The sequence below is a fragment of the Salmo salar genome, chromosome 13, assembly GCF_965601325.2.
Source record: "Salmo salar chromosome 13, fSalSal1, whole genome shotgun sequence".
NCBI lineage: Eukaryota > Metazoa > Chordata > Actinopteri > Salmoniformes > Salmonidae > Salmo > Salmo salar.
This window is the reverse complement of record NC_138303.1, coordinates 8748613-8767500: the sequence shown is the minus strand read 5'-3', so window position 1 is coordinate 8767500 and position 18888 is coordinate 8748613. Positions and strand designations below refer to the sequence as shown.

Here is an 18888-nt window from a genome sequence, read left to right as displayed (position 1 = left end):
GACCTGGCAGTGTGGTGCCAGGATAACAACCTCTCCCTCAACGTGATCAAGACAAAAGAGATGATTGTGGACCACAGGAAAAGGAGGACCGACCATGCCCCCATTCTCATCGACGGGCTGTAAGTGGAGCAGGTTGAGAGCTTCAAGTTCCTTGGTGTCCACATCACCAACTAACTATCATGGTACAAACACACCAAGACAGTCGTGAAGAGGGAACGACAACGCCTATTCCCCCTCAGGAGACTGAAAAGATTTGCAATGGGTCCTCAGATCCTCAAAACGTTATACAGCTGCACCATCGAGAGCATCATGACTGGTTGCATCACCACCTGGTATGGCAACTACTACTGCATGGCCTCCGACCACAAGGCACTACAGAGGGTAGTGCGTACGGCCCAGTACATCACTGGGGCCAAGCTTTCTGCCATCCAAGACCTCTATACTAGGCGGTGTCAGAGGAAAGCCCAAAAAATTGCTAAGGGCCCTAGCCACCCTAGTCATAGACTGTTCTCTCTGCTACCGCACGGCAAGCGGTACCGGAGCGCCAAGTCTAGGTCTAAAAGGCTTCTAAACAGCTTCTACCCCAAGCCATAAGACTGCTGAACAATTAATAAAATGGCTACCCAGACTATTTGCATTGTCCCCACCCCGTGCCCCCCCATTTTTACACTGCTGCTACTCTCTGTTTATTAGCCATGCATAGTCACTTTACCTCTACATACAAGTACATATTATCTCAATTAACTGGTGACCCCGCACATTGACTCTGTACCGTAACACCCTTGTATATAGCCTCCACATTGACTATGTACCGGTACCCCCCCTGTATATAGCCTCCACATTGACTCTGTATAGTAACACCCTGTATATAACCTCCACATTGACTCGGTACCGGTACCCCCCTGTATATAGCCTCCACATTGACTCTGTACCGTAACACCCTGTATATAACCTCCACATTGACTCGGTACCGGTACCCCCCTGTATATAGCCTCCACATTGACTCTGTACCGTAACACCCTGTATATAACCTCCACATTGACTCGGTACTGGTACCCCCCTGTATATAGCCTCCACATTGACTCTGTACCGTAACACCCTGTATATAACCTCCACATTGACTCGGTACTGGTACCACCCTGTATATAGCCTCCACATTGACTCTGTACCGTAACACCCTGTATATAGCCTCCACATTGACTCTGTACCGTAACACCCTGTATATAGCCTCCACATTGACTCTGTACCGGTACCCCCTGTATATAGCCTCCACATTGACTCTGTACCGGTACCCCCTGTATTTAGCCTTCACATTGACTCTGTACCGTAACACCCTGTATATAGCCTCCACATTGACTCTGTACCGTAACACCCTGTATATAGCCTCCACATTGACTCTGTACCGGTACCCCCTGTATTTAGCCTTCACATTGACTCTGTACCGTAACACCCTGTCTATAGCCTCCACATTGACTCTGTACCGGTACCCGCTGCATATAGCCTCCACATTGACTCTGTACCGGTACCCCCCTGTATATAGCCTCCACATTGACTCTGTACCGGTACCCCCTGTATATAGCCTCCACATTGACTCTGTACTGTAACACCCTGTATATGGCCTCCACATTGACTCTGTACCAGTACCCCCCTGTATATAGCCTCCACATTGACTCTGTACCGTAACACCCTGTATATAGCCTCCACATTGACTCGTACCGTAACACCCTGTATATAGCCTCCACATTGACTCTGTACCGTAACACCCTGTATTTAGCCTCCACATTGATTCTGTACCGTAACACCCTGTATATAGCCTCCACATTGACTCTGTACCGTAACACCCTGTATATAGCCTCCACATTGAATCAGTACAGTAACACCCTGTATATAGCCTCCACATTGACTCTGTACCGTAACACCCTGTATATAGCCTCCACATTGACTCTGTACCGGTACCCCCTGTATATAGCCTCCACATTGACCCTGTACCGGTACCCCCTGTATATAGCCTCCACATTGACCCTGTACCGGTACCCCCTGTATATAGCCTCCACATTGACTCTGTACCAGTACCAACTGTATATAGCCTCCACATTGACTCTGTACCGGTACCCTCTGTATATAGCCTCCACATTGACCCTGTACCGGTACCCCCTGTATATAGCCTCCACATTGACTCTGTACCGGTACCCCCCTGTATATAGCCTCCACATTGACTCTGTATCGTAACACCCTGTATATAGCCTCCACATTGACTCTGTACCAGTACCAACTGTATATAGCCTTCACATTGACTCTGTATCGTAACACCCTGTATATAGCCTCCACATTGACTCTGTACCAGTACCAACTGTATATAGCCTCCACATTGACTCTGTATCGTAACACCCTGTATATAGCCTCCACATTGACTCTGTACCAGTACCAACTGTATATAGCCTCCACATTGACTCTGTATCGTAACACCCTGTATATAGGCTCCACATTGACTCTGTACCAGTACCAACTGTATATAGCCTCCACAATGACTCTGTACCAGTACCAACTGTATATAGCCTCCACATTGACTCTGTACCAGTACCAACTGTATATAGCCTCCACATTGACTCTGTACCAGTACCAACTGTATATAGCCTCCACATTGACTCTGTACCAGTACCAACTGTATATAGCCTCCACATTGACTCTGTACCAGTACCAACTGTATATAGCCTCCACATTGACTCTGTACCAGTACCAACTGTATATAGCCTCCACATTGACTCTGTATCGTAACACCCTGTATATAGCCTCCACATTGACTCTGTACCGGTACCCCCTGTATATAGCCTCCACATTGACTCTGTACCAGTACCAACTGTATATAGCCTCCACATTGACTCTGTACCAGTACCAACTGTATATAGCCTCCACATTGACTCTGTATCGTAACACCCTGTATATAGCCTCCACATTGACTCTGTACCAGTACCAACTGTATATAGCCACATTACTGTTATTTTATTGTTGCTACTTAATTATTTGTTACTTATTCATTTTTTACTTCAGTTTATTTGAGTAAATACTAAACATTCATAAAACTGCATTGTTGATTAAGGGCTTGTAAGTAATAATTTCACTGTAAGGTCTACACCTGTTGTATTCGGTGGCATGTGACAAATAAAATGTGATTTGATTAAATTTTTAAAAAACCTACAGAGATCAAAAAACATTAAAACCAAACACCATCCACGCTCATACAATTCAGCCAATAAAATGACAGACCACTAAAACCATCCTGCATTACAACAACCAACACCCCCCAATCAGAAGGAACCCCAGCACACTTAGGTAACATTACCACAAGACACCCAGTAACCAAAACAACACATAACAGGAGACTCCAGGCAACAATGTAAAAAAAAAACACAGCAAAATCAGAGCAGCATGACATAGAACACGTAAGACATATACTGTGTGTGTGTGTGTGTGTGTGTGTGTGTGTGTGTGTGTGTGTGTGTGTGTGTGTGGAAAATGGAAAATGCGGCGCCGGACATATGACCGGCAGCATTTTAAGTTAACGACCGTTTTCTTTTAACAGATTTACCGGACCCATATGTATAGAGTACATAATCCTGATTTGGGGTCGTCCACCCACGTTGCTCAGAATGACAGAAATCACATTTAGATGTGATGGTAATTCATCTGAACATAACATGTAACTCGAAGATTGCAATGGCGTGCAGTCCTTCTTACCGAATTCCAATGCGCACTCACTTTGAAAAATGTTAGATTGACATAGGCTATTTAAAAATATGGCAGTCAATCTACTATCCCCCATAGTACAAACGTTAACCTATTCTATTGGTCAGTTTGTCGTTCTGTGTGAGAAAGAAATAGCCTATCCCAAACAGACTCTGGTACAGTTGTGGGTAGATAGATCCCCCAGTCATACAACCAGAAGCCTAGGCAACAGAAAGAAAATAAAAAATAAAAACTTTAAAAGCAAATCACGCTGATGAAACAAATCAGAACGTTTAGCTTTAAAAAATGTCGATACTGTAAACTATTATTTCTTCACATTTTGAAGTATAGCAATGCACACAAGGCAGTAGGCTACATATGAACGCTCGTTCCATAATGCAATTATCGGGAAAACACTGTTGTCAAAAAACGCACTCAAATAAAACCAGTTTCATGTGACAGACAAAAGGCGAAGCCATGGCCGGGCAGAAACCCTGCCAGATTGAACACCGTTACACCCTAACTGGATAACAAATGAACTAAATGAATTGTATTTGTTGTTTGTATTGTCTCCGGACTAATCAGAAATGTAAAAAAGAAAAAAGCATTAGGAGGTTCCAAAAACAACTGAATGTATGTGTCTTATAAATATACTTATATGTGAAAACTACTTCTATGTCCGAAGTCAGACTCAAGTATGTCCCCCCCCCCCAAAAAAAAAAAATTAATAAATAACATGGTCTCTGTGGTAGAACGTTAATTTAGATGTTGTTCATTTATCAGAACGTCACCAGGTAACCCGATTTCAGGTGCTATAAACAGTTATTCACGTCGTCGTCCATGGAAACAGGATTATACGGGAAATCGTTCTTCTTGCAAAGCATGAAAACGTTTTAATCAAACGATTGTATTCATCTGACTATTTAAACCACAACAAAAAGAATCGCATTATTGTGTAGATGTAATCGTACTCAATGTGAACTAACCACTATGATATTAAAACTATGTATGATGAGTTCATGCCTGCCTTGGTAGGCCAGGTTTATGTTTGTCAATTTAAAGTGAGCTAGTGTTTTCATACCCGCCGTTGTATTACAGTATGTATAATGATTTCATGTTTTTACGCCTGAACGCCTCCAGTAGCGTTTCCTTATTCAACGTGAGCTATTCATGTTATACCCGCCATACAGTTCAATATACAGGCCTAAAGAGTTCGTATGTGGCTGTTTTCATATGGCAAAAAAAAGTGTGCACTTTTGGACTTAATGAAAACACTTTCATGGCTTCCTATTTTTTAATTGCTTCTTTGTGCAATATGCTGTTTGCGCATATTCCAGTTCAGTCCAGGTGTCCGGCCGACAGGCTATGAGGGACTGAGGGACAGGCTATGAGGGACAGACTATGAGGGACAGGCTATGAGGGACAGACTATGAGGGACAGGCTATGAGTGACTATGAGGGACAGGCTATGAGGGACAGGCTATGAGTGACTATGAGGGACAGGCTATGAGTGACTATGAGGGACAGACTATGAGTGACTATGAGGGACAGGCTATGAGTGACTATGAGGGACAGGCTATGAGTGACTATGAGGGACAGACTATGAGTGACTATGAGGGACAGGCTATGAGTGACTATGAGGGACAGACTATGAGGGACAGGCTATGAGTGACTGGCTATGAGTGACTGGCTATGAGTGACAGGCTATGAGTGACTATGAGGGACAGGGGATCATCATTCCCCCTGTAGACGACATAGCCTAGGCCTACATAAATCATGTGGCAAAGACTACAGCCTAGGAAAGTTATACAAGAATAGTAATATTATGATAGAAATAAGATATGTGGACACCATGTTGTACGCGTAACAGTATAGCTTCCGTCCCTCTACTCGCCCCAACCTGGGCTTGAACCAGGGACCCTCTGCACACATCGACAACTGCCTCGCCTCGAAGCATCGTTACCCATCGCGCCACAAAGTCACGACCCTTGCAGAGCAAGGGGAACAACTACTTCAAGGTCTCAGAGCGAGTGATGTCACCGATTGAAACGCTATTAGCGCGCACCACCTCTAACTAACTAGCCATTTCACATTATAATTCTAAGCTAGAGGTCCTACATCGGGTCGGATACCCGCGGTTGATCCATCAAAAAATATCAACTGTCGGGTGGAATGAAAAAAAGTATTCTAACCCGTGGGTCAGTTCGCAGTCGGAAACGTTTTAAATCAAGGTAATATTTTTTTTTTCTTCACAAACACAGGAGCTTGTTGTGTTGAATTGTGTTGCAAATACCAATAGGCCCCGACCACCATTTTGATACAAAAATGTGATGTAATCAAAAGGCCAATGTTGACTTTTTTTAATTGGGGCTATGACAGTCTATTATAAATCAGTCTGACAGTACTTTTGACAGTATTTCAATCTTAATTGATTATGTTACTTTTCTCCCAGTCTGATTTTGTGCCTGGTTTTGTCCACTCTGTTCTAATGAGTGCTGGTGCGGCTTGTGGGTAATTCAGAGGGAAACACATACGATCTCCTGAGAGTCTTATCATTCAGTAATGGGGTCATCATATTGTAATGAACCAGGCAGGGAGCAGGTCTCGAACCCTCGACCTTCTAGCCCGAAGTCCAGCGCGCTATCGACTGTGCCGCAAAAGCATGCTCGTGCGGCAGAGTCGATATCTGCGCTTGTAAACCCAGGGTCGTTACACTATTTTGTAGCTCACACAGTTCAAAAGATAGAGGCACATTTGTAGGAAGAAAACAAGACACTGCTTTGTTTAAAACAACCGTAACCAGAGGCTACCTGAGGTTACTGACGTAATCCTGGTTATTTGAATCAAAACCTTTTTTAATTTTTTTTTTTTATTGTATTTCGTTTTTTCTCTCCTGACCCCATTTTCAAAATCAGGTGACCCCTCATGGGGTCGCGACCCCTAGTTTGGTTAAGTGCATTAGGCTATGAGGTGTCGGCTGAATAGCCGATTACAGACGCACTTTTTCCACTTAAAATTAACTAGGCAACTTTTCAGTTCGCTAGTCAGATAAAACAATTTAAAAAAAATAGCTGAGCCTTCCTTCCGCTAGAATGAACAATATGCATCTTCTAATGATATATTGATAGGAGGACAGGCGTTTGTCAGTCACAAAGTGAGGGTTGACAGGGAAACGCTGCTGGTTTGACAGTCTGCTGTCTGTCCCGCATCTCGGTTCCCTGGGTGTGTGTGTAGCGTGTGCGTGTTTTGTGTGTTGTGGTTGCAGTTGAATTTCTTTACACAGAGGGAGAGAGCATGAATTTCATAAGTCCCATATAAATGTGAGTGAATTTCATACGTCCCAAATAACATGTGAGTGAATTTCATACGTCCCATATAAAATATGAGCGAATTTCATAAGTCCCATATAAAATGTGGTAACGATGAGTCAAAATCCACTTAGCTTATTGTTTTCTGGCATATTCCGTTTTTTTTTCTTTCGTGTGCAAGGTCTTGCAGCTTGCTCAGGTCCAGTAAAACGTGTCGGGCCAGTGGATCCACTATAACATGTGTCGGGCCAGTGGATCCAGTATAACATGTGTCGGGCCAGTGGATCCAGGATAACATGTGTCGGGCCAGTGGATACAGTATAACAAGTGTCGGGCCAGTGGATCCAGTATAACATGTGTCGGGCCAGTGGATCCAGTATAACAAGTGTCGGGCCAGTGGATCCAGTATAACGTGTCGGGCCAGTGGATCCAGTAAAACATGTGTCGGGCTAGTGGATCCAGTATAACATGTGTCGGGCCAGAGGATCCAGTAAAACATGTGTCGGGCCAGTGGATCCAGTAAAACATGTGTCGGGCCAGAGGATCCAGTAAAACATGTGTAGGGCCAGTGGATTCAGTTGATCTTGTATGGTATTTTCAAAGATGTTGCTATATGTCTACTGATTTAATCAGTGTTGACAATGGACTAGTCAACTGCTGCTTTGTTAGTGTAGCAAAGCCCATGATAAACACCTGCTTCAGTCTTCAATCAACCCTGTATTACAGATAGCTGAGAAAATGCCCCTTAAAAGGAAACTTGAAGCCTGTGGAAGTCAGCAGACAGGATTCTTTTAAAAGGTCCCGGTGCAGTCAAAATGATTGATATTATCTTGTACAACAGCTGACTAAAAATGTTAATAAGTTGTTATTTCCTGATAGTCGCTGGCCCGGCCCGGGTGAGCCTGGCTAGCTACTTCATGTACCTATAGAGAACACTGGCTATGGGAGAGCTGAGGCAGACATAGCCTAGGCTACCAGCCACGCAGCGAGAGAGTGGACCAGGGAAGTTAATTTTTTTTTTTTACCTTTATTTAAACTAGGCAAGTTAAAAACAAATTCTTATTTACAATGACGGCCTAGGAACAGAGTGGGTTAACTGCCTTGTTCAGGGGCAGAACAACAGATTTTTACCTCATCAGCTCAGGGATTTGATCTAGCAACACTTTTGTTTATTGGCCCAACACTCTAACCACTAGGCTACCTGCCACCCCCAGAACTATCCATTAGTATTTGTGTCGTGCTGAAACATTCCTAATTTGGTCTCTTCCGCCACGTGACAATACATTGCCAAGTTTATTTTCCCTGACTCCTAGCTCACGCGAAAATGGCTAACGTAACAGGAGAAATACAAAGAAAGGTTATGATGCGGGGAACACCATTGTAGAAACAGGTGTTGCGTATGGGGAAATCCCCAGTTTGGAAGGATTTTGGAGTGCTTGTGGACAAGGAAAACAACATCCCGGTAGAATGGATACACAGCCTGCAAAAGTGCAAGCAGGTATCTGTATACAATAATTCCGTTAATTGTTGCATTAATTCAGGCTTTCGTTCATTTAAACCATATGCAGGCCATATCAAGTTTGAATCTGTGCGGCTGGTAGTTTGTGATTTGAGTTGTCAATGTACCGTGTTGCATTGTGAAAATAAGCCTATAGTTCTTCATTCCATTTTTACCATTTAGCAGACATTATTATCCAGAGTTACTTACAGTAGCAATTAGGGTTCAGTGCCTGGCTCAAGGGCACATTGACATCTTTTTTACTTAGTCAGTTCAGGGATTTTAACCAGGAACCTTTCAGTTAGTGAAATGGTCCACCCACACAGACAGTGTGGTGAAGAAGGCGCAACAGTGCTTCTTTAACCTCAGGAGGCTGAAGAAATTTGGCTTGTCACCTAAAACCCTCACAAACTTTTACATATGCACAATCGAGAGCATCCTGTTGGGCTGTATCGCAGTCTGGTACGGCAACTGCACCGGCCACAACCGCAGCGCTCTCCAGAGGGTGGTGTGGTCTGCACAACGCATCACCTGTTGCAAACTACCTGCCTTCCAGGACATCTACAGCACCCGATGTCACAGGAAGGCCAAAAAGATCATCAAGGACAACAACCACCCAAGCCACTGCCTGTTCACCCTGTTACCATCCAGAAGGCGAGGTCAGAACAGGTGCATCGAAGCTGGGGCGAGAGACTAAAAATCAGCTTCTATCTGAAGGTGAAATTGTTAGATTACATGTTAGATATTGCCACACTGTCGGAAATAGAAACACAAGAATTTCGCTACACTTGCAATAACATCTGCTAACCATGTGTATGTGACCAATAACATTTTATGTGATTTTATTTACTGGCCCAACCCTCTTAACCCGCTAGGCTACTTGCCGACCAATTCATGGCATGACTTACTTTGATCCAACATAGACATGCAGACAAATCAATTCACTTAAAAAAATGCTGGGTTATTGAAGCTGGGTGCTGGGTTATTGAAGCTTGGTTATGGGTTATTGAAGCTGGGTGCTGGGTTATTGAAGCTGGGTCGTGGGTTATTGAAGCTGGGTGCTGGGTTATTGAAGCTGGGTGTTGGGTTATTGAAGCTAGGTGATGGGTTATTGAGGCTGGGTGCTGGGTTATTGAAGCTGGGTGCTGGGTTATTGAAGCTGGGTACTGGGTTATTGTGAAATCGTCATTCCTGTTCATCTATTCTGTTGTGTAGTTATCACATGCTAACTACACCGGGAAACGCAGGTGTGTCCACGATGCTCCATCGCGCGCATGTTGAATTTGTCCATCCACACCAGAGACGATCAGGACGTGCAGGTTGAAATATCAAAATGAACTCCAAACCAACTATATTAACTTGGGGACAGGGCAAAACACATATGAAACACTCATGGACATTTAGCTAGCTAACTTGCTGTTGCTAGCTCATTTGTCCTGGGATATAAACCCTTTTTTTTTAGCTGGGTCTTTGTAGAAAATCAATCCATTTTGAGTCACACAAAATTGTGTGCTCTCTACTCTGACAATAAATCCACAGATAAAATCTCTCCTAGTTCAGTATTCTTCTTCTGTGGACTTTATATGGCGGTTGGCAACCAACTTTAAGGTGCATTACTGCCACCAACTAGACTGGAGTGTGGACCTCAGTTCATCTTTCAATCACCCACGTGGGTATATGCTACTAAAAACCAATGAGGAGATGGGAGAGGTGGGACTTGCAGCGCATCAAGTGTCTAAAATAGAACCAAGTTCTATTTTACCACCTGGCTAAGCAGACACTCGTTGATGCACGCGGTCAGCATGTAAGGTTGAACGGCGCTTACAGAATTGTATATGTTCCCTAAAAGCCATTGGGATACAATTAGGTGGTATACCTTATTATACTACCGCATGTAATAAATAATATTACAGAATGTGTAAAAGAAAAACATTTGAATTTGCAGTACGTAATTAACAGCAATGACATTTACTCTCACGGGTGACCACTAAGAGCTAGCTGAAAGCCATTCCCCTAATAAGCCACGCCTCCTGGAAATAACCTAAGGATTACATTAAAAAAGACCCAGCTGCTAGGTCAACCCAGCATGAGAGTAAAAAATACCCAACTGATGGTTAAATTAACCCATGTTTGGGTAATCCCAACAACCCAACTGTCCATCTGTCCTGATGTCGGATATCGGGTAGGGCTCAGACTTGTTGTGGCGGGTGCGGCTAAAGAAAAAGGACCCGTGCAGGACTCTGTTCTATGTCCCTTCTTCCCCTTTTAAGAAACCGAAGAACAGGAGAGGGAGGGAGGGAGGAAGGAGAGAGAGAAGGAAAGGGGGAACCCCAAAAAGAGGAATAGTGGCAGACAGATGGAGAAAGAGAGAACAGAGGAATAGAGTTGGCAGACAGATGTAGAAAGAGAGAACAGAGGAATACAGTGGCAGACAGATGTAGAAAGAGAGAACAGAGGAATACAGTGGCAGACAGATGGAGAAAGAGAGAACAGAGGAATAGAGTTGGCAGACAGATGGAGAAAGAGAGAACAGAGGAATAGAGTTGGCAGACAGATGTAGAAAGAGAGAACAGAGGAAGAGTTGGCAGACAGATGTAGAAAGAGAGAACAGAGGAATACAGTGGCAGACAGATGTAGAAAGAGAGAACAGAGGAATGGAGTTGGCAGACAGATGTAGAAAGAGAGAACAGAGGAATACAGTGGCAGACAGATGTAGAAAGAGAGAACATAGGAATAGAGTTGGCAGACAGATGGAGAAAGAGAGAACAGAGGAATAGAGTGGCAGACAGATGTAGAAAGAGAGAACAGAGGAATACAGTGGCAGACAGATGTAGAAAGAGAGAACAGAGGAATGGAGTGGCAGACAGATGGAGAAAGAGAGAAAAGAGGAATAGAGTTGGCAGATAGATGGAGAAAGAGAGAACAGAGGAATACAGTGGCCGACAGATGGAGAAAGAGAGGACAGAGGAATAGAGTTGGCAGACAGATGGAGAAAGAGAGAACAGAGGAATAGAGTTGGCAGACAGATGTAGAAAGAGAGGACAGAGGAATAGAGTTGGCAGACAGATGGAGAAAGAGAGAACAGAGGAATAGAGTTGGCAGACAGATGGAGAAAGAGAGAACAGAGGAATACAGTGGCAGACAGATGGAGAAAGAGAGAACAGAGGAATGGAGTGGCAGACAGATGGAGAAAGAGAGAACAGAGGAATAGAGTGCAATGGGATCAAACTGTCCATGGAAAAACAGTATCAGGACTTGAGGCAGAAGGAGCTAACGGTACTCTGATGGTAACAGGGTCTGTAGTGGTTATTCTAACTTATTGTTCATTTTGGAAACAAGAAAAGTGTAAAACTTCAGGTGTGATGATGAGATCCAGTATGTATATCTGCATGACCACTCTAGTCACCATCCACAAATAAAGCTCTGACACTTTTTAGTATGTCTACGTGATCCCTGTGGGAATTGAACCCACGACTGACGTTGTTAGCGCTACACTCTTACCAACTGAGACAGACAGGCACCATATCTACCCAACAGTCAGACTGAGACAGACAGGCACCAAATCTAGACTATAGTAAAAGGTTGAGACAGAGGCTGAGGATGTGGCCTGACAATAGGAGAACAGAGCAAGATATCTTTCTGCAGAGTGACATGAATGAGTCACATACTTCCTCTGGAGGAGGACGCCCTGTCACAGTGATATCCTGCTTCTCTCTGAGTCACACTGATACCCTGCTTCGCTCTGATTTACACTGATATCCTATTTCTCTCTGATGTACACTGTACTGACAGAGGTATAGTGTACTGACAGGGGTATAGGGTCCTGACAGGGTTCCCCTTTGCTGCTATAATAACCTCCACTCTTCTGGGAAGGCATTCCACTCGATGTTGGAACATTGCTGCGGGGACTTGCTTCCATTTAGCCACAAGAGCATTAGTGAGGTCGGGCACTGATGCTGGGCGATTAGACCTGGCTCGCAGTCGGCGTTCCAATTTATCCCAAAGGTGTTCGATGGGGTTGAGGTCAGGGCTCTGTGCAGGCCAGTCAAGTTCTTCCACAACTATCTCGACAAACCAATTCTGTATGGACCTCGCTTTGTGCACGGGGGCATTGTCATTTTGAAACAGGAAAAGGCCATCCCCAAATTGTTGCCACAAAGTTGGAAGCACAGAGTTGTACAGAATGTCATTGTATGCTGTAGCGTTAAGATTTCCCTTCACAGGAACTAAGGGGCCTATCCCGAACCATGAAAAACAGCCCCAGGCCATTATTCCTCTTCCACCTAACTTTACAGTTGGCACTACGCATTTGGGCAGGTAGCGTTCTCCTGGCATCCGCCAAAACCAGATTCGTCCATCGGACTGCCAGATGGTGAAGCGTGATTCATCACTCCAGAAAATGTGTTTCCACTGCTCCAGAGTCCAATGGCGGCGAGCTTTACACCACTCCAGCCGACGCTTGGCGTTGGCATGGTGATCTGAGGCTTGGCCATGGAAACCCATTTTCATGAAATTCCCGACGAACAGTTCTTGTGCTGACATTGCTTCCAGAGGCAGTTAGGAACTCGGTAGTGAGTGTTGCATCTGGGGGCAGACAATTTTAACGCGCTTCAGCACTCGGCGGTCCTATTCTTTGAGCTTGGTAGGTGAGCTTGTTGTGGCCTACCACTTCATGGCTGAGCCGTTGTTGCTCCTAGACGTTTATACCTCACAATAACAGCGCTTACAGTTGACCGGGGGAAGCTCTAGCAGGGCAAAATTTGACTAACTGACTTTTTGGAAAGGTGGCATCCTATGACGGTGCCACATTGAAAGTCACAGAGCTCTTCAGTAAGGCCATTCTACTGCCGATGTTTGTCTATGGAGATTGCATGGCTGTGTACTTTATTTTATACACCTGTCAGCAACGGGTGTGGCTTAAATAGCCGAATCCACTCATTTGAAGAGGTGTCCACATACGTTTGTATATATAGTTTACATGCGGCTTCTCTTCTGTAATTACATCATACTCGTTTAGAACACTAAATAAAACCTTGATCACCAAAATGATGTCATCAATCGATAGAATGTTCAATGAATCACCATGCATATTTGATGTGTTTGAAAAATTAAATACTGTCAGCTTTTATGACGCTGAAAGAAACGTTTAGGCGGTCACAACAGGTTTCCTAACCCTCATTCACATTCTATCAAGATGCTGAATTAAATAAATAATATTTCTTCAATCCTGTTCCAGAGACGTCATTAACATTTTGGTCTATAATTTTACTGCGAGGGGTTACTATTACAGTAGGCTAGGTGTGAGTCCTACAGTCGGTGTCCAGACTTCAGATACTAATCCCACTATTAAACTACTCCACTCTGAAATAATTCCAACATCCAAGAGACGTCACTTACAAAACACCCGGAAGTGTTCGTTCATTCGGCCTACACAAGTCTTGTAACCTGAATTTATGCGTACACTGCTGTCCGCACGCGTCTCGGCGACTCTGCCTTGGCATAATGTCAGTGTTATCATTGAACCACACTTTTTGTCCAGTCGCTCATTTTTAATGCGACAGGCATTCGGTAATGATAGATAGTGTAATAGCCTACAGTTTTCTTGTAATCTATGTTTTAATTATGGTGATAGGCTTATGTTTCACTATTTATTTTGCGGGGAAGCCGTACTGGACTGTTCCAGCTTACTTTCTCCCCTCCTTTAAATACTAAGTATTTAAGCCTATAAGTAACTAAGTAAATACACCTTCACTGAAGTGAAACATTAGTTAAATTGGATCAATATTCAGTGTGGATTCCAGGCTAGGCCACTCCTCCTCCAATGGACTTAAGGGCTTTCCCGACAATAAGTAGTAGACAGAGTTGCCCAATCATTTTCAATGGGGGGCAGAGTTGCCCATTCATTTTCTCTAGTGGATCTAGCCTTGGTGTTTATCCTTCCTCCTCCTTCTATTCTCTAGTGGATCTAGCCTTGGTGTTTATCCTTCCTCCTTCGATTCTCTAGTGGATCTAGCCTTGGTGTTTATCCTTCCTCCTCCTTCTATTCTCTAGTGGATCTAGCCTTGGTGTTTATCCTTCCTCCTTCTATTCTCTAGTGGATCTAGCCTTGGTGTTTATCCTTCCTCCTTCTATTCTCTAGTGGATCTAGCCTTGGTGTTTATCCTTCCTCCTTCTATTCTCTAGTGGATCTAGCCTTGGTGTTTATCCTTCCTCCTCCTTCTATTCTTTAGTGGATCTAGCCTTGGTGTTTATCCTTCCTCCTTCTATTCTCTAGTGGATCTAGCCTTGGTGTTTATCCTTCCTCCTCCTTCTATTCTCTAGTGGATCTAGCCTTGGTGTTTATCCTTCCTCCTTCTATTCTCTAGTGGATCTAGCCTTGGTGTTTATCCTTCCTCCTTCTATTCTCTAGTGGATCTAGCCTTGGTGTTTATCCTTCCTCCTCCTTCTGTTCTCTAGTGGATCTAGCCTTGGTGTTTATCCGTCCTCCTTCTATTCTCTAGTGGATCTAGCCTTGGTGTTTATCCTTCCTCCTTCTATTCTCTAGTGGATCTAGACTTCCTTTCTCCTTCTATTCTCTTGGACTGAGGAAACTATACACCGGATTTATCTTGTTGCAGTAATAGTAGTCTATAGTTAAGCCTTTCACTTCTCTCACTGCCCAGGGATCCACTTTTGTAAGTGGAAGATACTTTCGACACCACTTAGTATCAGATAAATACTTTTGCCGCATCCTAAATGGCACCTTATTCCCTACAAAGTGCACTACTATTAACCAGAGCCTTATGGGTAGTAGTGCACTATCTAGGAAATACTGTTCCATTTGGGCCTTTATCTACACTAGAAACGGAACATATCATGTGAGGAAATCAGTCAATTTAAATACATTCATTAGGCCCTAATCTATGGATTTCACATGACTGGGAATACAGATATGCATCTGTTGGTCACAGATACCTTTAAAAAGGTTGGGACTTGGATTAGAAAACCAGTCAGTATCTCCAACTCCTTCGAGTTGATCAGGCTGTTGATTGTGGCCTGTGGAATGTTGTCCCACTCCTCTTCAATGGCTGTAAGAAGTTGCTTGATATTGTCAGGAACTGGAACACGCTGTCTTACACGTCAATCCAGAGCATCCCAAACATGCTCAATGGGTGACATGTCTGGTGAGTATGCATGGCCATGGAAAAACTGGGACATTTTCAGCATCCAGGAATTGTGCACAGATTCTTGCGACATGGGGCTGTGCATTATCATGCTGAAACATCGAGGTGATGGCGGTGGATGAATGGCACGACAATGGGACTCAGGATGTCATCACGGTATCTCTGTGCATTCAAATTGCCATCAATAAAATGCTATTGTGTTCGTTGTCCGTAGCTTATACCCATAGCATAACACCACCACCACCACCATGGGGCACTCTGTTCACAACGGTGACATCAGCAAACCGCTCACCCACACAACACTATACACCCTGTCTGCCATCTGCCCGGTACAGTTGAAACCAGGATTCATCCGCGAATAGCATCGAAGGTGAGCATGTTGCTCACTGAAGTGGGTTACGACCCTGGCGAGGATGAAGAACACGCAGATTAGCTTCCCTGAGACGGTTTCTGACAGTTTCATCAGCTGTCCGAGTGGCTGGTCTCAGACGATCCTGCAGGTGAAGAAGCCGGATGTGGATTACCTGGGATGGTGTGGTTACACATGGTCTGCAGGTGTGAGGCCAGGTTGGCCGTACTGACGGCTTATGGTAGAGAAATTAACATTAAATTCTCTGGTAACAGTTCTGGTGGACATTCCTGTAGTCAGCATGGCAATTCCACACTCCCTCAAAACTTGAGACATCTGTGGCATTGTGTTGTGTGATAAAACTGCACAATTTAGAGTGGCCTTTTATTGTACCCAGCACAAGGTGCACCTGTGTAATGTTCATGCTGTTTAATCAGCTTCTTGATATGCCACACCTGGCAATTGGATGGATTATCTTGGAAAAGGAGAAATACTCACTAACAGGGATGTAATTAAATGTGTTCATACAATTTTACAGAAATAAGCTTTTTGTGCGTATCTGAGACTTATCAATTTCCTGAAAACACCTCCATGCTCATGTCATATGTTAACATAATGTCTGTTTGGGCTCCTCAGTGCATGTCCTCTCATGCCATACGTTTCTGCTGCACTGCTCTCTCTCTCTCTCTCTCTCTCTCAGTCTATGTTGCTCTTTTCTCCCAACCTACAATAGAATCCTCTCACGGTGAGAGAGCAATCTGTCAAATTAACAGAAAAGGCTTTGAGGTAACTCTTGATTTCTGTTATTAAGAATGTGTAGCAAACTCCAGGATGCATATCAGACATTTCAGTCATTAAAACAAAGTAGAACATGTTGATTGATTTTGACTGATGTATCATTGCAATCCTTGTGTTTGGTCTGATCTGTGTGCCCAAAATGCAGTTCGCAAGCTTTGCTTCACCCCCCCCCCCCCCCCCCCCCCCCCCCATATTCAGAAGCGCGTCCTCAGGAGATTGGTACGCACGAACATGTTTCAAAGCGCTTCTCCGCCACGCGACAACCGGTGCCCCGCCCCCACTCCCCTCACCTTCCTCCGCTCCACGGGGACGCGCTTACCGGCGCCGCTCACGACAAAAAAATTCATTCAATCGAACGACTCGTGCATGAGTCACGAACGCGCTTTACTACACGATGAGTTTGGGAGGAAAGGTGTAGGCAGACAGTCACATATCCTCCTCATAAATGATTCACACGCGGCTAAACCAACAATACGAGGGTTAAAAGACCATTATTTAATGTCGTTCACCTGCAACACAGATGATATCTAGGCCTATCAATAGGATATCTGATAAAACAAACTTCCCAACGGCCAATTATCATCTTTTCAATTTGCACTTCCTAAAACAAAGATGATCGACTTGAGAAAAATCCATGTATTGACCCCCCCCCCCCCCCCCCCCCCCACCACTACCGGTAGGCTACATATCAAACACTAAAGGACACTAACCCATAGGAATAACTTGTTTAGGTAGGCTGAGAAGAGCATCACGATTTGGCGTAGAAAAATCACAAAACTCACTCTCTCATAACCTATTAATATTGCGCGAGGAGAACTGACCGATGTCACGCAACAAAATGTACGAATTGGACAAAATGTGACAAATACAAAAAAAAACGTTTGCACTATATAACCCCGTCGGATTCCTTCTTCCTTCCGCTCCTGTGGGGTTTACATATAGCGAACCAGCAACCAGGGAAACATCTAACTTGGGTGTTCAAATGATTTGCTTTCAATATTACAGTTAGCAGGCTGTGCACATGTTTACGCTAGTCATAATGATGACAAATAAATCATACCATTGGTACCGAGAGAGACAGAGAGAGAGAAATCCTAGCCGAGTAAAATTGAAGAGACTGACATCTCCATATTGTACTAATACGGATCCAGAGCAGACCATTCTACTAATAGAAATGAAGCAGTGAAACAAGCGACAAAAATAAGCGGCAGCAGCAGTATTTCCCTACCTAGCTCTCTTCCTCAGTCAGTTTCCAATGAGAAGCACAGTGGTTATTCTATCGAAAGACATATCTTTACTCTATTTCCAGGAAAGCTGTATTCTGTGTATAACGATATGGAGTGTTGTCGAAAACATGATCAAAATACTAAATGTTGTTTTACAGGTTTTTTTTGTAGGGGGGGGGGGGGGGGTGGGGGGGACCGTTACAGGGTTTGTATCTTCAAGACAAACCTTTTCTCTTCAGCAGTAGCCTAGGAATCACGGACCATTTTCAAAATGGGAAAAACCCACCATTGACTGGCAAACTAAAAAAACAATTTACTTGACATGGCTATTATTTAATAATACTTACAATTTTTTGCATTAAAATGATCAGGTGGACGGTATCCGTTTCGTTTTCGGAGGCACATCCGTTCCTTTTAATGTTTTTTTTATTATTTATATGTAAAAAAAATACTGTATATATTCGCTGTTGCCGTGTTCCAGCGCGAGCTGGGCTCGACACCCTTACCGACGCGAACGGAGGCTGCACGGCGCATGCGTATAGCCAGACGTACTCCTTCCACAGCCAGACAGAGCTGATCACCAAGGAACGGGTCTTCCTCAGTATAACTGGCGTTTGTTATAAAACCTAACTTCTTTATGTGCCACTTGTAAGTCATAACAATTAAAGCATACAGGAAGTTAATGACTAAGGTCAACTAACATATTGATTAAGTACATAATCATCTTCCTCGACATCCTCATCATCCTCTTTTTCCTCCCCATCTTCATCAACAGGTAAACTAAAATTGCAACAAAAATAACATTGTAATGACATTATAATACT

At 43.9% G+C, this 18888-nt stretch overlaps 1 protein-coding gene across 1 annotated transcript in view; it reads right to left on the bottom strand.

Moving 5' to 3' along the window:
• Nucleotides 1-18615, bottom strand: part of rgs19 (regulator of G protein signaling 19) — a 98863-nt gene extending 80248 nt beyond the window's left edge. The window contains exon 1 of the mRNA XM_014134285.3: nt 18412-18615. The gene's annotated coding sequence lies outside the window, so the exon portion shown is untranslated. The remainder of the gene's footprint in view (nt 1-18411) is intronic.
• Between the last annotated feature and the right edge of the window lie 273 nt (nt 18616-18888).